Source organism: Gossypium hirsutum, chromosome D12, assembly GCF_007990345.1.
Source record: "Gossypium hirsutum isolate 1008001.06 chromosome D12, Gossypium_hirsutum_v2.1, whole genome shotgun sequence".
Taxonomy (NCBI): Eukaryota; Viridiplantae; Streptophyta; class Magnoliopsida; order Malvales; family Malvaceae; genus Gossypium; species Gossypium hirsutum.
This window is the reverse complement of record NC_053448.1, coordinates 13676343-13684091: the sequence shown is the minus strand read 5'-3', so window position 1 is coordinate 13684091 and position 7749 is coordinate 13676343. Positions and strand designations below refer to the sequence as shown.

At 36.0% G+C, this 7749-nt stretch overlaps 1 non-coding gene across 1 annotated transcript; it reads right to left on the bottom strand.

Annotated features, from left to right (window-relative positions):
* Positions 1 to 5865: 5865 nt before the first annotated feature.
* Positions 5866 to 5972, bottom strand: LOC121224770 (small nucleolar RNA R71). The gene has a single exon (XR_005922515.1). It is a non-coding gene; the product is annotated as a small nucleolar RNA R71 (small nucleolar RNA).
* Positions 5973 to 7749: the final 1777 nt, after the last annotated feature.

Genomic DNA, 7749 nt, shown 5'->3' with positions numbered 1-7749 from the left:
CTTCAAAATTGTTGGCGCAATGAAAGTTGTCGGCACAATCAGATGTATCTCCACCTTTACCTTGTCCACAAAGATTCAGGGAGAATGAGCAGGACAAGCAGTACCAATAGTTCTTGAACACACTAAAGCAACTTTAGGTCAATATTCCTTTAGTAGACGCTCTTGTGCAAATTCAGAATTATGGGAAATTCATGAAGGTGCTCTTGTCCAAGAAGAAGAAGCCCAGTGATATGGAAACTATTTCACTCACAAAAAGTTGTAGTGCTGTTTTGACAAAAAAGTTGCCCCCCAAAATGAAAGATCCTAGAAGCTTTACTATCCCATGTTCAATTGGCAACTTAATGCCACTATCCCATGTTCAAGGATTTATGCGAGTTTAAGGCTTTATGCGAGTTGGGAGCTAGCATCAACTTAATGCCACTATCTACTTTCAAAAAGTTGGGAATTGGTCACATGAAACCTATTGTAGTGGCATTGCAACTAGCTGATCGATCCTTAGCTCGACCTAAAGGGAAAATCAAAGAAATCTTAGTTCGTGTAGATAAATTTATATTTTCGGCTAATTTTATCATACTTGACTGTGAGGCAAACAATAAGGTTCCCATAATTTTGGGGCGACCATTTTTAGCCACTAGACAAACTCTTATTGATGTTTACAACGGTGAATTGACCATGAGGCTTAATGATGAGCACGTTGCCTTCAGTGTTTTCGAATCTATTCGATGCAAGGATAAAGAAGAATACCATACTGTCGATGTGCTAGATGATCTAATTGAGGAAGAATTTAATAACCAAAGCACAATACTTTTTGAGGAGTTTGCAGTGACATCTAATGATGAATTCCTAGATAATTGTGACAACATGGTTGAAGCTAATAATATTGAAATTAGGCATGGATGGCAGATTGAATCCTTGGACTTAGCCAATAGAACAACTCCAATTTTCAAGCCATCTATCGACGAAGCTCCTACTCTGGAATTGAAACCACTACTTACTCATCTTAAATATGTCTTTCTTGGTGATAACAATGCTCTCCCAGTTATTGTCTCCGTAAAACTAGATGTAACTAAAGAAGAGAAATTGGTCCATATTCTTAAGCAATATAACCGATCTATTGCTTGGATTATTGTCGATATCCAATGCATTACTCCATCTTTTTGCATGCACAAGATCAAGTTGGAAGATGTATGTAAGCAATAGATTGAGCAACAAAGAAGATTAAATGAGAAGATGAAGGAAGTTGTTAAGAAAGAAATTATAAAATGGCTTGATGCTGGAATATTTACCCTATTTTTGATAGCAATGCATTCCTAAAAAGAGTAGCATCACTGTGGTTAACAACGACAAAGACGAATTAATTTCTACATGCATTCCTACGGGATGGCGAGTTTGTATGGATTATCACAAACTTAATGCTGCTACAAGGAAGGACCACTTCCCATTTCCTTTCATGGACCAAATGTTGGATAGGCTTGCTAGAAGAGTCCATTACTGCTTATTAGACGGCTATTCTGGGTACAATCAAATTGCCATTGCACCGGAGGATCAAGAGAAAAAAACTTTCACTTGTCCCTTTGGTACTTTTTCTTTTCACCATATGCCTTTCGGTCTTTCCAACGCACCAACCACATTTCAAAAGTGCACGATGGCAATATTCTCGGATATGATTGAAGATTCTTTAGAGGTTTTTAAGGATGATTTCTTAGTCTATGGGAATGATTTTGATCATTGCGTTGACAATTTGGATAAAGTTTTACAGCGGTGTGAAGACATACATCTTGTTCTAAATTAGGAAAAGTGTCATTTCATGGCAAATGAAGGCATTGTGTTAGGCCATCGCATTTCTAGTTAAGGCATTAAAATAGAAAAAGGTAAACTGGAAATCATTGAGAAATTACCTCCACCAACAATTATGAAAGGTATTCACAGTTTTCTTGGGCATGCGGGGTTTTACCAAAGATTTATTAAAGATTTCTCAAAAATTGCAAAGCCCTTATGCTCATTGTTGGAACAAAATAGTAAATTCCTCTTTGACGATGCATGTCTAGAGGCATTCATTCAATTAAAGACGTAGCTAGTAAATGCACCTATTGTCGTTGCACTAGATTGGTCTCAACCTTTTGAAGTTATGAACGATGCAAGCGACTTTGTTGTGGGTGCGATTCTAGGACAACGTAATGGAAAAATATTTCACGCCATCTATTATGCTAGCAAAACTCTTACAGAGACTCAAATCAATTATACCACCATAGAGAAAGAATTGTTGGTTGTAGCCTTTGCTTTCGACAAGTTTCATTCTCATCTTGCCAGCGCAAAGGTTACCATATTTACTGATCACTCGGTGCTGAGATATCTTTTTGTGAAGAAGGATACAAAACCAAGATTGATATGCTGGATCTTACTGTTGCAAGAATTTGACATCGAGATAAAAGATTGCAAAGGTTTAGAGAATCAAGTTACAGACTATCTGTCTTGATTGAAAGTTAGCTACGAAGACAGAATCATATTTCAAATTGTCGAAGCATTCCCGAATGAGAAGTTATTTGCTATAGATGCAACCCCTTGGTATGCGGATTTGGTAATTGTTTAGTGTGTGGAAAACTCCCATTGGGTGTCACAGGCCATAAAAAAGAAAGATTTCTTCGTGAAGTAGTGAAGTATCATTGGAATTAGCCATATTTATTCAAGGTATGCAATGACAACATTGTTCAGTGTTGTTTTTCGGAAGCAGAGATGCTTTCAATCCTAAAGCACTATCATAATTCTCCTTATGGAGGTCATTTCGGTGGCATGCGAACTGCTGCTAAGGTTTTCCAATTAGGATTCTAATGGCCTTCATTATTCAAAGATGCCCATAATTTTGTGAATCAATATGATCGGTGTTAGCGCACTGGCTCTATATTCCAACGCAATGAAATGTTTTCTATGCTACCTACATTAGTGGAAGGAAATTGCTATGTTCAACATATGAAGGCATAAGTTAACTTAATGATTGCAGCTTAATCTTGAATAAGGAAATAAAATCAAATTGGTAAGGGTTAACATGTCTTGTTAAGGAAGCATTTAGTCTAATTGTGCTATCATAATAATTGTTGAGATTAATTTGAACGATATGTATACTTAAGTAGCATAACTATAAAATTTCTTGTTTTTGAGCATAAGTATATTAAATTCCTAATTATGGGAAGAATGTTATTCTGAAGGAATATTTCAAAGGTGTTTTCTGAGTAATTCTTTTTAATTTGTGAATTACTTGGGACAAGCAATGAATTAAATTTTGGGGTGTGGAAACATGAAAATTTACACATTTTTACATACCATTTTTAACTTAAAATCATACAATTTCGATAAATTTCTTGTCAAAAAAATAATTAATTTTTACAAAATAATTAATATTTACAAAATAATTAAAGTGCACTTTAAATATGAACATGTTGAATTTTAGTTAATTTTATAATTAATTTTGATGAATTTTGGTTATTTTCGACAGATTTGCACAAAGGGCGAAAAATGGCTCGGCAGACACTACTAGAAGTGCAAAAATGAGAAGTAATTTGAAGCATCGAGGCGAACTAAATTTTATCCTCAGACGGTCCAAAATTATATATGTTAATTCATAATATAATTAATTTTAATTTATATCTATTTTAATTTGGGTTAATAAATTATTAATTAATTATGAAAAAGTGGTCCAGTTGAATTGAACTGAGTGAACTGGACCGACCAAGAAGTAGACAGCCCAAAAACCATCCCAAGAGCTGACCCCAATCAGCTTATTAGCTGATTATTTAATCTTGCAAAGAGGCCCATGAAGACTTGTTCAAGTTGCATTCAAACCCCTCCACAATTGGTTGCTTTATAGATTTGCCCCAAGCCTAAATTAGCAAAGTAGAAACTATCAACCTTGCCACATGTGTGGCTGGCCAAGGGAGGGCTCTTTGGCTGATAATTTTAACTATTTTTAGTAGCCCTCCTCAACTATAAAAACCCCTTTAGGCTGGTCATTTGAAAAACGCACCTCAAGCATTCACATCTTTCCTCTCTTCTCTCCACTTTCTCTCTTTTTTTCCATTCCAAAATTCCCTTGCTCTCTTGCCGATTTCTCCTCTTGGGAAAGGGGCATTCATCAGCTATTTGGAGCAGCAATTAATTGTTCATAGCAGCCTTGTTCGATGAGGACAACGGAGACGGAAGAACGGAGCAACTAGTCAAGGCACGAAAAATCACCGGATTTGATTCTTGTTCCCTATCTCTTTAATTTCTTTTGTTGTTATGCTGAACATATCTATGAATATTTATGTTGTTGGAATGGTTAATTTAATCAATTTAGCTTGAATTTAATTCGTGTTAGGTTGATTGCATTCCATTTGTTAAAATTATTGAAATTGTGTTTATGTTGTTATAGGCCTCGGTAAGATACTTGATTAAGTAAAATCATGACTGTTATTCTTGCATTACAATTATTAGGTAACTACTGAATTAATTATTTAAACAGATTGAAATTATAATTAATGGACAGAGTACTTAATCAATGCATGTTTAATCATCTAAGGTAGCTGAGGGTTAGATTAGTAACGGTATCTGACGATACATTTACCTTGTATAACTTGCAAGATTATTGTGATTAAACTGTTTCAAGTTAAGGATACTTTGTTACCTCACATAGTCTTTTATGTGCTTATTAAATCGAGTTAATTGTTTGCATTGACATAGGGATATGTACAAGAGATTATTTTGATTTAATAAGTATGTATGTGCAATAACATATTTGCCTATTAAGATTTTTTTAATTGGTTGAATTGATATAGGGATATAGTCAAGAGATAAATGGATTTTGGTAAGTGAGTATATTCATAACTTAGTGAATTACCGAGTTGCCGTGAACTTTTTCGTAACAATATGAACATGAGTTTAATAATTATAAGTTAAGAAATGTAATTAATCTAACACAATTATGTCATCTTAGTTTGAAATCGTGCACTTGAGATTTATTTATTTAGTTCACTTAGTTTAAAATCTTAGTTTTTAATCACCCTCTTAAAACAATATATTTTTCTCCACCAAAGTGTTATAAATAGCATTCATAAGTAATTCTTTTCACAGTCCTTGTGGGTACGATAACTTGACATTTACTTGTCACTTTATTACTTGTTGCGATTGTGTACACTTGCACATTTTCATCGTTCCAAGTTTTTGGCGCCGTTGCCGGGGACTGTGTTATAAAAAAAAGTCATTATTTGTGAAGTTGTTAGTTTTGCATTTTGGTTTTTTTTTCAAATTTTAACTTAGTTAATTTTTCTTTGGTTATTTCAGGTGTTTATGAGTATTGACCGAATAATTGATTTACTCACTGTAGACCCTGAGATTGAACGAACTTGTTGACAGCGAAGAAGACAAGAAAGTCAGAGAAGGACTAAAAAGATGAACTTCGAAAATCTTAATCAAGGAAACAGAGCAAACCTTGCTCAAAATCCTATCCTTATTGTTGATTATAGAGATAGAGCTTTGAGACAGTATGCCGTGCCAGTATTTCATGATCTTAATCCGGGTATTAGGAGACCCAAAATTGAGGCACAACAGTTCGAGTTGAAGCCAGTCATGTTCTACATGCTTCAGACAGCGGGCCAATTCAGTGGAATGCCTACCGAAGATCCTCACCTACACTTAAGACTGTTTATGGAGGTGAGTGATTCTTTCAAGTTAGCTGGAGTGCCCAAAGATGCATTACGATGGGAGCTGTTCCCATATTCACTAAGGGATAGAGCTCGAGCTTGGTTGAACTCATTACCACCAAAATCAATTTCAACTTGGCAAGAGTTAGCAAAAAAATTCCTTATGAAGTATTTCCCTCCTAGAAAGAATGCTAAGTTGAGGAACGAGAACACTGCTTTCCAACAAATGGATGATGAGTCATTGTATGAAGCATGGGAAAGGTACAAAGAATTATTACGGAAGTGCCCTCATCACGGAATCCCACTTTGCATACAACTTGAGACATTTTATAATGGTCTCAATGCTCATACGAGGATGGTAGTGGATGCTTCTGCTAATGGTGCTCTCCTTTCTAAGTCTTATAATAAGGCTTATAAAATTATTGAGAGGATTGCTAGCAACAATGATCAATGGCCAACCAATCGAGCAGTGTCAGGAAGACGAGTCGCTGGAATACTTGTAGTAGACGCTCTTACTTCACCCGCATCTCAAGTATCATCAATATCCTCAATGTTAAAAAATATTACTACTAATGGGTGTAATAGCTTTGTAGTAAAACCACTGAATCAATTTGAAAATGTAGCGTGTGTTTATTGTGGGGACGAACATTTGTTCGAAGAATTTCCATCGAACCCAGAATTTGTGTATTACATGGGTAACCAGAACCAAAATCGAGAAAGGTAAGGGCTGCAATCCAATTTCTATAACCCATCATGGCGAAACCACCCGAATTTTTCCTAGAGTAACCAAGGGGCAGGAACTAGTAACAATTATGTCCAACCTAAATCGACCCAGCCACCTAGTTTTTCCCAAAAACCTCAAAAACCAACCCAAGTTGAACAATTCAATAGCCTAGAGAATCTATTGAAGGCATACATGGCAAAAAATGATGCCTCTCTAAGGAATTTGGAGAATCAAGTGGGCTAGCTTGCAACTGAACTCAGAAACTGACCACAAGGTGCTTTACCTAGTGATACAGAGAATTCGAGGATTCCAGGAAAGGAGCATTGTAAAGCATTAACATTGAGGAGAGGAAAGACTTTAGAACCTAATTCCGTTGAATTTGAGAAGGAGCCAGTTGATGCTCAAGACTCAGAGGAAGTTCAAACGAGTGTTGAAATTCCAGTTTCACCGAAAATTGAATTTGCAAAATCTGACAAGGTAACTTCTGAACCAGCTAATTCTGATCAATGAATAACTCCGTTAGATGCAGAATTGCCACAAAAAATGAATCAACCAGTTCTAGTAAAGAAACCTCCACCACCCTACCCTCAAAGACTTCAGAAGCAGAAGTAGGAAATTCAATTCAAGAAGTTTCTAGACATACTCAAGCAACTTCATATCAACATCCCGTTGGTTGAAGCATTTGAACAAATGCCGAACTACGTCAAATTCATGAAGGATATCCTGTCTAAAAAATGAAAGCTTGGAGAATTTGAGACAGTAGCCCTAACGAAGGAATGCAGTGCATATCTTCAAGACAAACTACCCCCAAAATTGAAGGATCCTGGATGTTTTACCATACATTGCAATAATGGAGCAACATATTGTGGTAAGGCACTATGTGACTTGGGTACGAGTATCAACTTGATGCCTATGTTAATATTTAGGAAGTTGGGGATAGGAGAAGTTAGACCTACTACAGTTACACTTCAATTAGCAGATCAATCCTTAGCACATGCAAAAGGAAAAATTGAGGACGTATTGGTACGTGTAGACAAATTTATCTTTCCTGCTGACTTGTGATTCTACACTTTAAAGTAGACAAAAGGTGCCAATTATCCTAGGAAGACCATTCTTAGCAACCGGAAGGACCCTTATTGATGTGCAAAAGGGCGAGCTTACTATGCGTGTTCAGGAAGATCAGGTAACATTTAACGTTTTTAAGTCTATGCGATTTCCTAACACAATTGATGATTGTTCTGTAGTGTCCGGTTTAGAGGATTTAATCATAGAGAAGGAACTCAATTATGTTGAGGACCCATTGGAAGAAATTTTGACATCAGATCCTCCAAATGATGAAGAGGAGGATGAATA